The following is a 16,605-nucleotide window of genomic DNA, read 5'->3' as shown; positions in this document are numbered from 1 at the left end:
ACCTGGTATGGTGAAGACAAGGTAGGAAGATCTTCAGGGGCTTAGTGTTAGGTTTATTTAAGGGGGGTTTGGGTTAGATTAGGGGTATGTGGGTGGTGGGTTGTAATGTTGGGGGGGGGTATGGTATGTTTTTTTTTACAGGCAAAAGAGCTGAAATCCTTGGGGCATGCCCCGCAAAGGGCCCTGTTCAGGGCTGGTAAGGTAAAAGAGCTTGTAACTTTTTTAATTTAGAATAGGGTAGGGAATTTTTTATTTTGGGGGGCTTTGTTATTTTATTAGGGGGCTTAGAGTAGGTGTAATTAGTTTAAAATTGTTGTAATATTTTTCTTATGTTTGTAAATATTTTATTATTTTTTGTAACTTAGTTCTTTTTTATTTTTTGTACTTTAGCTAGTTTATTTAATTGTATTTTTATTTAGCAATTGTGTTTAATTAATTTATTGATAGTGTAGTGTTAGGTTAATTGTAGGTAATTGTAGGTAGTTTATTTAATTAATTTATTGATAGGGTAGTGTTAGGTTTAATTATATCTTAGGTTAGGATTTATTTTACAGGTAAATTTGTTATTATTTTAACTAGGTAACTATTAAATAGTTCTTAACTATTTAATAGCTATTGTACCTGGTTAAAATAATTACAAAGTTGCCTGTAAAATAAATATTAATCCTAAAATAGCTATAATATAATTATAATTTATATTGTAGCTATATTAGGGTTTATTTTACAGGTAAGTATTTAGCTTTAAATAGGAATCATTTATTTAATAAGAGTTAATTTATTTCGTTAGATTAAAATTATATTTAAGTTAGGGGGGTGTTAGTGTTAGGGTTAGACTTAGCTTTAGGGGTTAATCAATTTATTAGAATAGCGGTGAGCTCCGGTCGTCAGATTAGGGGTTAATAATTGAAGTTAGGTGTCGGCGATGTTAGGGAGGGCAGATTAGGGGTTAATACTATTTATGATAGGGTTAGTGAGGCGGGTTAGGGGTTAATAACTTTATTATAGTAGCGCTCAGGTCCGCTCGGCAGATTAGGGGTTAATAAGTGTAGGCAGGTGTTGGCGACGTTGAGGGGGGCAGATTAGGGGTTAATAAATATAATCTAGGGGTCGGCGGTGTTAGGGGTAGCAGATTAGGGGTACATAGGGATAACGTAAGTGGCGGCGCTTTGCGGTCGGCAGATTAGGGGTTAATTATTGTAGGTAGCTGGCGGCGACGTTGTGGGGGGCAGGTTAGGGGTTAATAAATGTAATACAGGGGTCGGCGGGGTTAGGGGCAGCAGATTAGGGGTACATAAGTATAACGTAGGTGGCGGTCGGCAGATTAGGGGTTAAAAATCTTAATCGAGTGGCGGCGATGTGGGGGGACCTCGGTTTAGGGGTACATAGGTAGTTTATGGGTGTTAGTGTACTTTAGGGTACAGTAGTTAAGAGCTTTATAAACCGGCGTTAGCCAGAAAGCTCTTAACTCCTGCTATTTTCAGGCGGCTGGAATTTTGTCGTTAGAGCTCTAACGCTCACTTCAGAAACGACTCTAAATACCAGCGTTAGAAAGATCCCATTGAAAAGATAGGATACGCAAATGGCGTAGGGGGATCTGCGGTATGGAAAAGTCGCGGCTGAAAAGTGAGCGTTAGACCCTTTAATCACTGACTCCGAATACCGGCGGTAGCCTAAAACCAGCGTTAGGAGCCTCTAACGCTGGTTTTGACGGCTACCGCCGAACTCCAAATCTAGGCCATAGCTTCTAGGAGAAATTCTTGTTTGTTTGGAGCTAGATCTGTCATCCTTCTTAGCCAATATTCAATAGCCTTAATACCCAAACTATGTGGAATATTAGTATTTAATGCAGTGACATCAAAAATAACAATGCTCCCATTTTAGATTAGTCAATTTCATTATTGTATCAGGAGTATCTTTAATGTATGATTTCATTTTGGATACAATAGGTTGTAAATAAAAATCAACATATTCTGACAGGGGCGAGGTTAAGGAATCTATCCCGGAACAGAATAGATATCCAACCATTCAGTGTTAACCCTCTCTTCTGTAGGGGTACCTAAATCACCATCCCAATTTTCCTGAAATACATGATCATTAAATGCCATAGGTACCCCTAGAGAAGAGAGGGTTAACTCTGAATGGTTGGATATCTATTCACCTGATTACAGAGAAGATGGAACATTAAGAGGGGAGGATGAAAACAATAGTAATAATAGTGTTAAAAATAAAGCTAAAGGAAGCAATCAGAACCCAAGTAAGAGAAGTTCAGACAAACAAGGTTTCTGGAAATCTCAGGGGAATATAAATAAAAATAGGAATAGAATACTTTCGAATATATTTAACCAAAAACAAGTGACACATATAAATAATGAAAATAATGAAAATAATGGCCATAGATTGCAGGGCTATATGAGAAATCAAAAGCAAAAGAGAATTTTAAAAAGAATAGAAATTTAGGGATGAATAAACAGTATGAAAATGGGCAGTCCTCCTCTGCTTCTTTATCGAAGGAGAGAACACAATACACAGATACAACACAAATATCAAGAACAGCCCAGGGCCGGATTGGGCAGCCGGGATACCGGGAAAAATCCTAGTGGGCCGCTGGCCGGCAACTCAGCTGGGCTGGCTGGCTGCTGCTGTGTATAAAATATATTTTTGCAATTGCAGCTTTGCTCGCTAAGTTTGCGATATTGAGGCCGCCGGCAGGTAATCAGTCCCTGCTGTTACTGACTTAGTCCTCACTAAGGCTGCAGCACTAAGTAAGTTGTTATTAAACTTATTTATATAAGTTACATTTTTAACCCCCTCTCCGTCTCCGCTGCCTCCGCAAGTTAATTAACCGGCCGCCAGCACTAACCTAAGACCTCACCTTACCGCAACTAGTAACTCCTCACTTGTCACTTAGCTAATATAACTAAGCCAGCCCTTAGCCAAATTATAGAGCATTCACTCAGACAGTGACTGAGTCTGTGTCTGTCTCTCACACAGTCACAGGCTCAGTCTCAGTCTGTCTGTCACAGTAGTGTCACTCACTGAGGGCCAGGGCCTGGGCCTGGGCCACACTGGCTGGGCTGCCAGGGAGGAGGAGGACTCTGAGACTCAGGATCATTCAGGATGGAATCATCATATGCGGGCTGGGTCTGGTTGGGCGGGCCGGCGGGCAGCGGCTTGTGATGTCACAACACTGTGTGAGTGGACTTCACTGATGTTCTCACCATGTGACATATTGGAGGGAGCCTCAGCCTGGGAGCGGCTGCATTGCAGCGTCAGTGAGCACTGAGAAGTATCAGTAGGTTGAAGCTCAAGCACAAGCAGGCCATGTGGGGTCACGTGTGACACTGGACAGTGGGAGCAGCAGGTACTGAACTGAAGAGACAGCGGGACCGGCGGCAACTTGGGCAGAAATAGTGGATATATTCAAACATTTTGAGATTATATATATTACATATATTCATTATGGTGGAGATATATTTATTCATAGTGTTTTTACTTGGAGCATTTTTGCAAAAGCAGGTGTTGGGCTAAATTCTCTAGATTATCTAGAGAATTTAGCCTAACACCTGGGCAGGTATCCTGTCTGATGTCTTGTTGGTATGTGAGTGTGTGAGTATGTGAGTGTGAGAGTATGTGAGTGTGTTAGTTTGTGACTGTGTGTATGTGACTGTGTGAGCATGTGACTGTGTGAGCATGTGACTGTGTGAGCGTATGTATGTGACTGTGTGTATGTGACTGTGTGAGCATGTGACTGTGTGAGCGTCTGAGTATGTGACTGTGTGTATGTGACTGTGTGAGCATGTGACTGTGTTTATGTGACTGTGTGTATGTGACTGTGTGAGCATGTGACTGTGTGAGTGTGTGAGTATGTGACTATGTATGGGCTCATTGTCACAATTCTTGTCTGAGAAATTTCAAGAGATAAATGTAATAATAAAGTAAAAGCATAGCAAAAGAATAAAAATAAATAAAGGTGTGTCACAACCCATTGATCTGATGACAATAATTGTGTCACAACTTAGCGCTCACAAGCTAACTGCTGTAGCAACACACTACATGCATTTTACTTTGCTGTGTATGTAATTAAGTCCTATAGCACAACATCCCATTCACTAAGGCATTGGTTATAATGATCTGACATCTCACTTGGGTATATAGCTGATATACAGGGCAGTGGTGGAACTTCCAGGGTCGCAAAAAGTTGCGATCAGGCCCAGGAAGCAGTCTCTTTTTTGCCCCAAATGTGACTTTTACAGAGAGTAACTTTTAATGGATATATGGAGGGGGCTGGGTTAAGATGAAGGGGGCGGGGTTGACTCAGAGGGGGCGGGGCGGGCCGGTCTATACAAATTTCCAGGGCTGGTCTGATTTCCTAGTCCGGCCCTGGAACAGCCCCAAACTCCGCAATGGAGGAGGCATCATCATCCAAAAAAAAAATTATAGGAAAGTATAGGGGATGTAGAGCAGGACGCCTTGTTCAAAATAAAAAATACAAAAAAGAAAAGACCAAACACAAATTGGGACTACTAAAAAGTGTAAAAATATTCAACCTAACAGATACACAGTTCCCTGAAGGGATTATAAACCTATTTAGGAAGGTTTATCTTTCACCCCTACTAGAGGACCAAACCCCTTTACACTTTTTGTTGATGTGCACAAGTTTGTAAGGAAACTTAGATAAAATGAAAAAGAAGAAGGCGCCAACAATAGTGTGAATCAGTTTGACAAAAGCTCTTCCCACGCACAATATATCATGTACTTACAAGATATACAGCACTTGATAAGTGCCACAAGAGCCTCCTGGACCATTAACAGCTGTCCAGATCGCTGTCCTCCCGCAAAACCGCAGCTCTACTACTGGTGATAGTAGTACGAAATCTTGTGTTTGCTTGTCCTTTCGCCCCTCCAAGGGGTTTGCAAAACACTGTAATCTCCGTTATCAGCTGTACGGCTATAGATGGGAGTAAAGACCGCTGTAGCCTAGTATCCTCCAATGGGAGTAATCGAATAAAAAGTTTGTCAAAGGGGGGCGGAGCCAACGCCGAAGCAGCTATCTATATGATAAAATTTTAACCTGGGATTAAAATCTCTAAATTCTTAAACCGTTTCTGAGAACACTGACCGAAAAAGGAAACCTGTTCAGCTATTAAAGTGTTACTAGAGGGACAGATAGAAAAATAAACCCTTAGACGCACGCAGTATTCTGGATTAAGATGGCGGTGGACATCATTGATGCACTTTGGGGGCTAGAGCGTACTATGGACTTTCAATTTAACGATCTACTACAACATATTTTACTTTTATGGTCCGAAACGCTAGACATACCCAGCCACTTTGGGGGCTAGAGCGTACTATGGACTTTCAATTTAACGATCTACTACAACATATTTTACTTTTATGGTCCGAAACGCTAGACATACCCTGCCATGAGGAACATCGATCAGCCTCTCTCCCTGAACTAGCGGAAGACGAGTGTGACATGATACTATCGGATCCTGTGGAAATGCCTGATGCACGGTCTCCTGCTAGGCCCAATGATTCTTGATACAAATAAATTAGGGAGCGCTAAAAAGCTGCTATATGGTAGAGATTAAAAAATTATAGGATAATCAATGAGCAGAAATATGGTATAATTAATGAAAATTCATATGTTATTACTATAGTGAATATATAGTGCAAAAAAACAGTGATACAAAACTTAGATTATCTTAAATGATTAATATTTAATATACATAGTAAAGAATTAAAATAAAATAAAAGGACCACCGGTGGTTTAACTATTTAGAAACTATTAAAAAACTTGATTATGAATTCATTGAAATATATATAGTGTTCTCTTGCATATGGTTCCAGAAGGGTTTGGAAATTCCAATGTTAAAAAAGTTTAGTTCATAGTAGGAGCTGAGCCGAGTAAAACACAGTTCTTTGGAGCAAAGGCAACTCTGTTTGTGGGAAGGCTATGCAAAGGATTAATTCAGTGGCATACGGCACAGTACTTGGTGTAAATAATTTCAGTTAAGGATCAAATGAATCTGTGTTTCAGACTTGGAATGTTTGTCAAAGTTTAGCGCAAACACATAAGACTCACCCAGAATACGAAGCTGTTTACACAAAGGCTTCTCCGTGTGTTGGATAGTACAACAGAAGGTGTTTAAATCAACACGATACCTTAATAGTGTGGTAAAGGAACAAAAATAGTTAAATCAAGTACAACTGGTAAAGACTTTCTAATTAAAGACTGTATCAGGTGCACTGACAACAATATAGTGTACCTGATACAGTGTCCATGTAATAAACAATATTTGGGGGAAACCTCACGCCCCCTGAAGGACAGAATCCGCAAACATTTATTGAACATTGAACATGGATTTACAGGACATCTATTATCCAGACATTTTAAAGATTTCCATAATCAGAATACGAAAGGTCTGAAATACTGGGGGATTAGGAAAATAACTAGAAATTGGAGAGGAGGAGATTTAAATAAAAAACTTTTTGAGAGCAGAAGCAGAGCTAATATTTAAATTTAAAACATTAGAACCATTAGGTTTAAATGTGGAACTAGATTTAAACTCCATTATGCAATAAATATCTCACTAAACATCACATCACTAATCACAAATACCTGCACTTTGCACTAGTTTATTTGCACAATTAGTTCGTAATAACACCATCAATAATATGTTTTTTGTGTTTTTTATGTTTTTTTTTTATATATACGGGAATATAAGAAATACAAATAGTACAACAACTATTATGTAATCACAATGCACTTTTAGATATCCCATCAATTATAGATTTGTAAGGTTATACTAATATTATATTTATGTCATTTCAAATTTATTTATAAGTTCACTTATTATTAGAAATATAAAGTTAAGAAATTTCAACAAATATGTCAAATATTTTATCTATATATATATATATATATATATTTTATTGTTTTCTATATATTATTGTTTTGTTTTTTTGTTTGTTTTTTTCTCTCATTGGAAACAAGTGAAAATTAAATATGGAAGGATTTATATATATTTTTTTGACATTATTATATGTATAACATTGAACAGGAAATCAAGTGTTTTTAACGTAATAATATGGGAAGTGAAAACATAAGGAAAGGAGGAGCCAATATTGGAGCTTTCGGGATAAAAAAGGGATGTGTGGCATTTAGAAAATATTCTTGAAAAAGGCTATACAAGCTGAAACGTGTTGAAGTATTACACCGAATTGATGGGCTTCTTACTGCAAGTTACACAGAAGAAAGTATACAGAGCGCTCTGTTAAAGTCCTGGTAACTTTGAAACAGCCCGAGTTGTTTTGTCAATTTACTAACGGATCACAGCTTGCACTTGGTTACAATTGTAGCAACCTGGATTTGCACATCACAGCTGAGGCGCAGACTACCCGGTAATCCGTGAATCCAATTGGTGAAAGGAGAGTCACGTGACTTCAGACACGCCGAGGAACGGACAAGTTGAAATACTCCTTGGGTGTCCTTCACCACACTATTAAGGTATCGTGTTGATTTAAACACCTTCTGTTGTACTATCCAACACACGGAGAAGCCTTTGTGTAAACAGCTTCGTATTCTGGGTGAGTCTTATGTGTTTTAGCTAAACTTTGACAAACATTCCAAGTCTGAAACACAGATTCATTTGATCCTTAACTGAAATTATTTACACCAAGTACTGTGCCGTATGCCACTGAATTAATCCTTTGCATAGCCTTCCCACAAACAGAGTTACCTATGCTCCAAAGAACTGTGTTTTACTCGGCTCAGCTCCTACTATGAACTAAACTTTTTTAACATTGGAATTTCCAAATCCTTCTGGAACCATATGCAAGAGAACACTATATATATTTCAATTAACTCATAATCAAGTTTTTTAATAGTTTCTAAATAGTTAAACCACCGGTGGTCCTTTTATTTTATTTTAATTCTTTACTATGTATATTAAATATTAATAATTTAAGATAATCTAAGTTTTGTATCACTGTTTTTTGCACTATATATTCACTATAGTAATAACATATGAATTTTCATTAATTATACCATATTTCTGCTCATTGGATATCCTATAATTTTTTAACCTCTACCATATAGCAGCTTTTTAGTGCTCCCTAATTTATTTGTATTAATTTTATCCCCTGGGTGTAACCTGGAACTACTCCCGTTCTTTAGGGTAGCCACCTGTGCTATATATAGGCCTTTTTTATTTATCATAAGGCCCAATGATTCTTGTTTGCTGGCTGAGGAGAATTACCTTTGAGCGTTACTCTGTGCTCATCTAGATGAAAAGGTGGACGAACTCCCTGAGGATGTTGCAACATCACTAGGCCCTGTAGCGAGGCGGCCGATCGCGGCGGGGCTAGTGACCGGAGCTACTACAGATGAGTGCTTGACACTACTCCTCAGACACACTGCATATTGTGCTCCAAATAGAAGTACCCACCCGAATTTATTGTCGAGCAAGAAGAGCTCTATAAAATCCTCTCTTTACGCCTGCTCTTCATCCCGGGCAATTGATCTTCCATATTGCTTTTTTTGCAGCATTCTGCCTCAAGGGCTGCACAAAGAAATTTGGAAAAGCAGAATACTGATAAGCTCTATTAACAGTGGCCTTAAATTGCTAAAGAAGGGTATAGGCTGACATTCTGGATGGGCTCTTATACAGGATATAGTGGTCTGCATGAACGCTGATACCTGCTATATCTAATGATGTGGGATGTTCTGCTTGGTTTTGACGTTCATTCCCTATTTAGATGTTTTTTTACAGCTACATTACTACTGTCTGTCATCATGCCTGCTACTGTCGTATGACCTATGTCCGTATAGTATTGCAAGTGCAGAATACAAAGGTTCATAGAAGTCATTTTTTGCAGATACATCAGGACCCATAGCTCCTCTATAATTTTAGAAGTCTCTTTGCATGACAGTATTTCAGTTTTAAAATATATGTAGACTTGCTAACCTGATGAACTTGTCTTCTCAATACTGCAATTAATAACTACTCATCTAATGTTTATCCACAGGGCATTCTCATAGTTTGTTAAAGGCTGTCTATGTTCTCTAAACAATAGCAGATACTTATATTTATGCTGTATGTATGTTTATAGCATGATCTACTTTTGTGCACAGGTGTTTTGCTATAACTCGCTTCTAGCATTTCTCTCTCTGTAAGACAAGAGTTATAATTCACAAGTTTAACCTTTACCCTGTACTATCATACTCGCTGGAAAATATTGTAACGGATGTGTTAAGCTGATTTTCATTACACTGTGTTCAGCATGTTTTCCTATTCCCAGTTTTTAGACAGTGTCACTGTTCTAATTAAGACACTTTTGTTATAACATTATAGTTCTCTTGGAAGCTATACTATTCCAGCCTTTAGCATTAAGATACCTAATTAACAAGCTCTCCCTCTAAATTGTTTAATATGGAGCGGCATCAGGTAGTTTCATCCTAGTACTGTATAACACGGGGCAGTTATAGATTTATAAATAGTATGACTCCAATCTGATTCAATAGCTTACTGAAGCAGGGTCTATCTCCAGACTAGGATTGGGATCCATTGATGAATATATTGTTTGTAAGATAGGGCCATATCAACCCTATATAGGATTAAGCCTTTTCACTAGCTATACCCCATATTAATTATATACAGGTCTTTTTAATAATTAGCATAATTCTTTTTAATGGCTAGGCTGTTGCTTTCGGTTATGATATGGATTTTTTGTATGCCTCATTAATGTATTTATACTATATGCTTGTATAACCAGGCTCAATATACTTATTTTATTCAATTGAGACAGCTTCATTCCCCTATAGAGAGGGGTTAATTCAACATTTTAACCCACATATCGCAATGAGCTTAGGTTCATACATAGCTATCATATAGTAAGCCATAATAATAATATGGTTCTTATTCATGTACTTGGTACCCATATTTTCTGCTATTTAATGCTGTACTGCTTTTAATATATCCAATAACCCCTACTATACTACCTGATAACGGGGTTGCTAGTGGTTTGTAGGATGTACCTACAACTAGATTCCCAAATAGCCTAGCATAATAATTCACCTCATCTATTAACTCCCTAACTAATCATCCTGGGCAAAAATGGTTCCCACAACATGAGATATATGATAAAACATCAGCCTAGGATTTGGGAGTATATTCCTTTAATACTTTTAGGCTATTATGTTCCATTTCTATATATGGTGGGGCCTATAGTGCAAATTATATCACTCCATAGCTCTTCATAGCCCATGGAGGTCTATCCATAACTACTATCTTTTTCATTCACCACTTTAATATGAATCCCTCCACCCCACTTTTCTTCTCAGAGGATTAATTATTGTGGTATGGGTGTCTTTTCTTTAAAAACGTAAATTTTACTACTTAAGAGATCTAGGTATTATATTATTTAACTACATGACATTGTCTAGAACCAGCTTAGAAATCTCCGCCTCCCCCTTCCATACTCCAAGCGGTGCTTACCCGCTGTTTCCCTACAACTACTATATAGCCCAAAAGTGGCTGCCCTTAAGACTAACATATACGATTCAATTAATTTATCTAAAATGGTCCATAAGTTGCCTGCCAATTAGTCTGCTAATTAAGATAAAAATATTATAAAACAGAGGTTTGAGTAGCCTTGCTATTATTATACATGGATATCTTTACGCATTGCCCTACAACTGTTTTTGTTTTCCATATATTGACATTTTTATTCTTGACTTGATGAGGCGTTCATCGTATGATGTTGTATTGCAAAACCTCAATAAAAAACTATCAAAAAAAGTTTGTCAAAGCCGTGATGTGTACTGTTTAAAAATGAATTTTATTAAAAACAAATTCCAGCATACACAACGCATTCCCCGGTCACACAGACCACTTCATCAGGTGTATAAAGTAACATTACTCATTCACAGCTATAAATGGCCCCCAACGGCGTCTAGTCTCACATAGGGCGCATGTGTGTAGAAAATACGTTAGGCCAATCAAGTGTAAGGAATATACCGTCTCAAAAGAGATTGGATCAAAAAGAGGGGCTTGTCTTCGTGAAAAATTCTGATACGGCATACTTAAAATGTTACTCATATTAAAATATGATATTACTTATTCAATGTATTATTCATATCATAGTAAAATTGTATTGCCCAACATAAATTAAACTACCCTATAACGAGCTAGTTCGGATCTGTTGGGACATACTACAAGTAACTGGATATCACAGTATTATCCTTAACAGTTACCTGGCTTTCGTATCGAATACGATATTACCTATGGACTGTCAAATCTATTAAATTAAAATGCAATTCATATTTGAAAAATTATAATGTAATATATATAATACATATAAAAATATAAAAATATATATTATCCGTATCATGTAAAAATGCCCTAACGATCCAATCCGCAATAGTACAGTCGAGCTGTTCACTTAACATTCACTTGTAAGAGGCCAGAGGTATTACACGCTTGTACAAAAATTGATACAAAGGATCGTATAAATATATACAATATACTATATCAATACAAATACAAATACAAATAATGATTTATACCATCCTAAAACTATCTTGCATGATACAACAAAAATAAAATGTATCTTCCTGGGAATTTCCCAAATAAAACTCCCTAATATATAGAAATGGTATGGTTTAAAAAAACAACAATAAATCCTGCATTATGATAACAACAAGAACAACTATAAATATACATATATTTCCGCTTCGCCTTAAAATCATCTTAAACATATACATATAAACATAAACCACCAAATATTACAAAGACTACAAGTCCCTAATATAATGTTAAAAACATTATTACTAAAGAGGGGCGGAGGAAGATGGTCGCACACTAGCAGGGCTCCTGCTTCCTATGCTGACAAAAAAGCTTAAAATAGCACTTATGAACTGTATCTAAGCTGTTTTACCCTGGTACTTATCTAAGGATACCATAAGCTGAGTAGGTGGCTTTACATTAGGACGCCGTTTCCTGATTCTCCTGACAGACAACAGCTACGCTAAACTGCATGGACAGCAGCACACGTGGACCCTGTTACTACTCCTAGCTACGGAGGTAGGGTGTTGATCGCTTTATGCTCCTTGGGCCACAACAACTTCAGCATGGTCTTGGGATCTACCGGCTGATCTTCCCTTCTCTAACATATTAGCTTGGAACATCTGGAGCTGGGAATCTGATCAACAGAGTGGAACGCTGTGCGCTCTGGCCCTGTACTAACACTATCGGAGGTGCTTGGTATATGCCGGTCATGCAGGGAGAACTGAGCAAGGCCAATTATTTCCACCGCATCTGCGCAAAGTTCCCCAAACACGGCAGCCTCCACACACTCTCACCTGTAAGAAGCGGGCAGACTGGTAAGCGAGACACACCGCTCGTGGCGGGTGTTGTTAAGATCGTCAGACAGACCCCCTTCTTGCCAGTACATACGCCTCTAAATACATCAGGATCTACTGGGGAACAAAGATACATAACAGGGGCTTGGCACAGATAATATACGCTACAGACCGGCAATATATGTAGGAGCAGTGAGTGGAGTAACGAGATAAGGGGATTAAGCGGAGGGATAAACTTTCAATATTGGCACATAAGTTTAGGCCTGTTTTACAGCTCTCATATAGGCCCTGTTCTATTTAATTCTCATAGCATCGGATGCAAGACAGGATCTGCTTTACATTCATTAGCCTCCTCATCTATTAGGACACTGGGCTGGGACACATATGCCACTGGTCATTTAAGCTCTTTATTGCTGTAACTATATTAGGGCATGCCTAATAAAAGAGCGAGCAGAGCAGACAAGATCAGCACCTCTAAGCCCATGAGCCACTATCTTAGGCCTGTAGACTCTGATAAAAATACACCTGCCACAGCAATGGCGAGTCCACAGGAGCTTCTAGCTTCCTCTATACCGCAGAATGATACACCTAACTCTCAGTTTCTAACTAAGGAGGACATATCACACCTTTCCTCTAAGTCAGACATACAGGGAGTGTTAACAGAGATGAGGAGTTTATTTGGAGACCTGAGGAAGGATTTTTCGTCACTAGAGACAAGAGTCTTAGCTATAGAAAAATCCACTAAGGATAATGCATCTTCCCTGCAACAGCAATCAAATGATATTCTCAACCATACTGATAACTTGCAATACCTCAATGACAAGTTGGAAGACATCGACAATAGAGGCCGCAGGAACAACCTGCGCTTTAGAGGTATCTCTGAAGCCATTGCTCCACAGAATCTTGAAGGTTATCGCCAAGCGTTGTTTAGGATTATCAAAGACTCCCCTGCATCACCAGAGATCCCAATTGAAAGAGCGCATAGGGCCCTTAGGCCTAAACCTCCAAATAGGGCTCCTCCAAGAGATGTCATAGTCAGATTTCTCAGTTTTAAGGATAAAGAAGAAGTACTTCAAGGAGCACGAGGAAAACATCCTATTACCCACGCGGGAGAGGAAGTCCAGGTTTTTACAGACCTATCACCTATGACTTTGCAAAAGCGCAGAGACTTGAGTCACATCACTTCTGTTCTGAGAAGCAATAAAGTCCTTTACAGATGGGGCTTTCCGGTCTCCTAGACCTGCAATCTACATTAGGATCACTAGAAGCTAAACATAAGGAATTCCCTTCCTGTACAGACACTACAACCCGACTTAAGAAAGCTAGAGTAGAATTTCAACAACACCTTACAGAATCCCACCAAAAGAAAGCCCTATTTTTAAAACAGCATTACTATGAGGGAGGTAACAAACCAGGCAAAATTTTAGCGAGAACTCTTAAAAAGAGACAGCTCCGTTCTTATATACACTTGATCAGATCTGGTGATGGCCATATGCTCTGCAGCAGTACCCAAATAGCTAATGAGTTCTACAAGTACTACCACTCGTTGTATAATATACATGAGCATACCGCAGCAACCTCTCAATAGGCAGAGATTGCTCAAAGGGAAACCTTGATTAACTCCTATCTGGAGGATATAGAACTCCCCTCCCTATCTAGGGAGGACTCTAAAGCCATGGACGCTCCGATCTCTGCGGAGGAGCTTTACAAAGCCATTAAAACTTGCCCAAGCGGTAAGAGCCCAGGCCCTGATGGCTTCTCTGCGATATACTACAAGAAGTTCAAAGAAACCCTGGCAGGCCCTCTTTTGGACCTATTCAACGGCCTCCGTGATGATCCTAACTTATCAAGGGTCTTACTGGAAGCTCATATAACAGTTTTACCTAAACCGGGGAAGCTGGGGGATTCCCCCGGCCACTACAGGCCTATATCCCTAATCAATTCCGACATGAAAATATTGGCAAAGATCCTTGCAAATAGACTCAATAAACATCTGCCCAATCTGATATGTAACAACCAAGACGGCTTCGTCCCGGGCCGTGAGGCGAGGGACAACACCATCAGAGTCACCCAGCTCATAAATCATGCGAGAGTCTCTGGTTGCCCCTTAGTGCTCTTCTCCACCGACGCGGAGAAGGCATTCGATAGGGTAAGCTGGCCTTTTCTGCGGCATGTGTTAGAAAAAATGGGGTTTGGAGAGGCGTACATGAACTCGGTATTAGCACTCTACTCTAACCCGAATGCCAAAATTAAAATTAATGGGACTTTTTCAGAATCAGTCAACATCAACAATGGGACCAGGCAGGGATGCCCATTGTCCCCATTGCTCTTCGCTTTGTCTATAGAGGTCTTAGCTCAGAAAGTGAGACACAATAAGAAAATCATGGGTCTAATTGTTGGAGACAGGGAGCATAAACAGGCTCTATATGCCGACGATGTGTTATATACACTGACTAAGGCTTCTGAATTAGTCCCCGCGCTCTTGAAAGAACTAAAGATATATGGAGAGATCTCGAATTTTTCTCTCAACCTAAACAAATAAGAACTTTTATACATCAATACTGACCCAAAAATTGTACAAAACTTACAGTAGAATTTTAAGATTCCCTTAGCAAATAAGAGGCTTAGATATTTGGGTATATACTTAACTCCTAACCCCTCAGATCTTTTTAAGTATAACTATATCCCCCTAAAGAGTGATCTTATGGCCGACCTTTCCTCCTGGAAAAATAAACTGATATCCTGGCTGGGCAGAGTGGGCGTCATTAAAATGAATGTTCTGCCGAGGATACTATATTTTCTCCAAACGCTACCCATCGCTCTACCTAGGAACTATATCACCCAGATACAACACCTGATTGAACAATTTGTGTGGGCCAATTCCAAGCCCAGGATATCTAGACGCTCCATGTATATACCAAGAGATAGGGGAGGCTTAGGCCTTCCAGATATTTATTCATATAAGCAGGCGATCGGACTACAAAGGATAGCAGAATGGGCGCAAAACTCAACCAACAAAGCTTGGATAGATCTAGATAGACAAATCTTCAAAATCAATAATATGGGTTCCCTGGCCTGGCTTCAGCCCTCAAAATGCCCCATCATAGTCTCTAGGTACCATCTAGTAGAAGAAACATTTAACATATGGGACGCGACTATAGCTACATTCACACATATCTCTTCGAGACACTCCCCCTTGACACCTATTCTAGAAAACCCTGAGATCCCTTACTACAACAAGAATACTCATAAACTCGTTCCATACAAAATTAAGGAGGGTTCTGTTTACGGAGTGGTGGAAAATGGGAAAGTGGTTTCACAATCTATACTAGAAAAGTCTCAACCCACGATCTTTTCCTCCTGGTTGAATTGTCACCAACTTCTGCACTATATTACAAGACATAAACATAGACAAGACCTGGGTAGAACGCTTACCACCTTTGAGAAACTCTGTACCGCAGATACTACCCTGAGACATTTGATCTCCCTACTGTACAAACTGATTATATTACAAGGGACAGACTCACTACCGACATACACAAAACATTGGACTGAAGAGTTGGGAATAGACCCAGACCTGGATTCTTGGTGTAGGGCTTTTAGACTAATTAAGAAATCCTCTGTCTCATCTACAATCCAAGAAATGCATATTAAACTTTTGAGCAGGTGGTACTTAACCCCTGTAAGATTACATAAAATGTTCCCATCTCTGGGCCAGCTGTGTTGGAGGGGATGTGGGGATAGTGGATCAATCTTACATATCTGGTGGCACTGTCCGCGACTGTCGTCCTTTTGGACGGGGGTATTGAAAAAGATGGGGGATATTTTAAACATTAACATCCCAAATACGGCTAAGATTTTGTTATTTCTAGCTTTACCCAAAACACAGAGCACCGCTCATTTGCCCCTTTTGCTAATCATGATTTCTAGTGCAAAAAAACTAATTCCAAAAAGGTGGAAATCCCAGGATCCTCCCACGTTGGGAGATTGGCAATCCCAGGTGAAGGAGATTCTGCAGCTGGAGAGATAACACTATTTGAAAAATCATAATCTTTCAGATGAGATGGTGCTAGCATTGTGGCGAGGCACTATTTAACACCATTTGACCAGTCTATTGACACACGTACAGTTTTGGTTGTGTTTTTTTTTTCTTTTTTTTCTTCCTTTCCTCTTCCCCCCTCTCCCTTTCTTTTTCCTATCTGGTCCCCACCCTTTGTATTCCAGGGACTATGCTGGATTGA

This window comes from Bombina bombina, chromosome 4 (assembly GCF_027579735.1).
Source record: "Bombina bombina isolate aBomBom1 chromosome 4, aBomBom1.pri, whole genome shotgun sequence".
Lineage (NCBI taxonomy): Eukaryota > Metazoa > Chordata > Amphibia > Anura > Bombinatoridae > Bombina > Bombina bombina.
Note: the sequence above shows the minus strand (reverse complement) of the source record.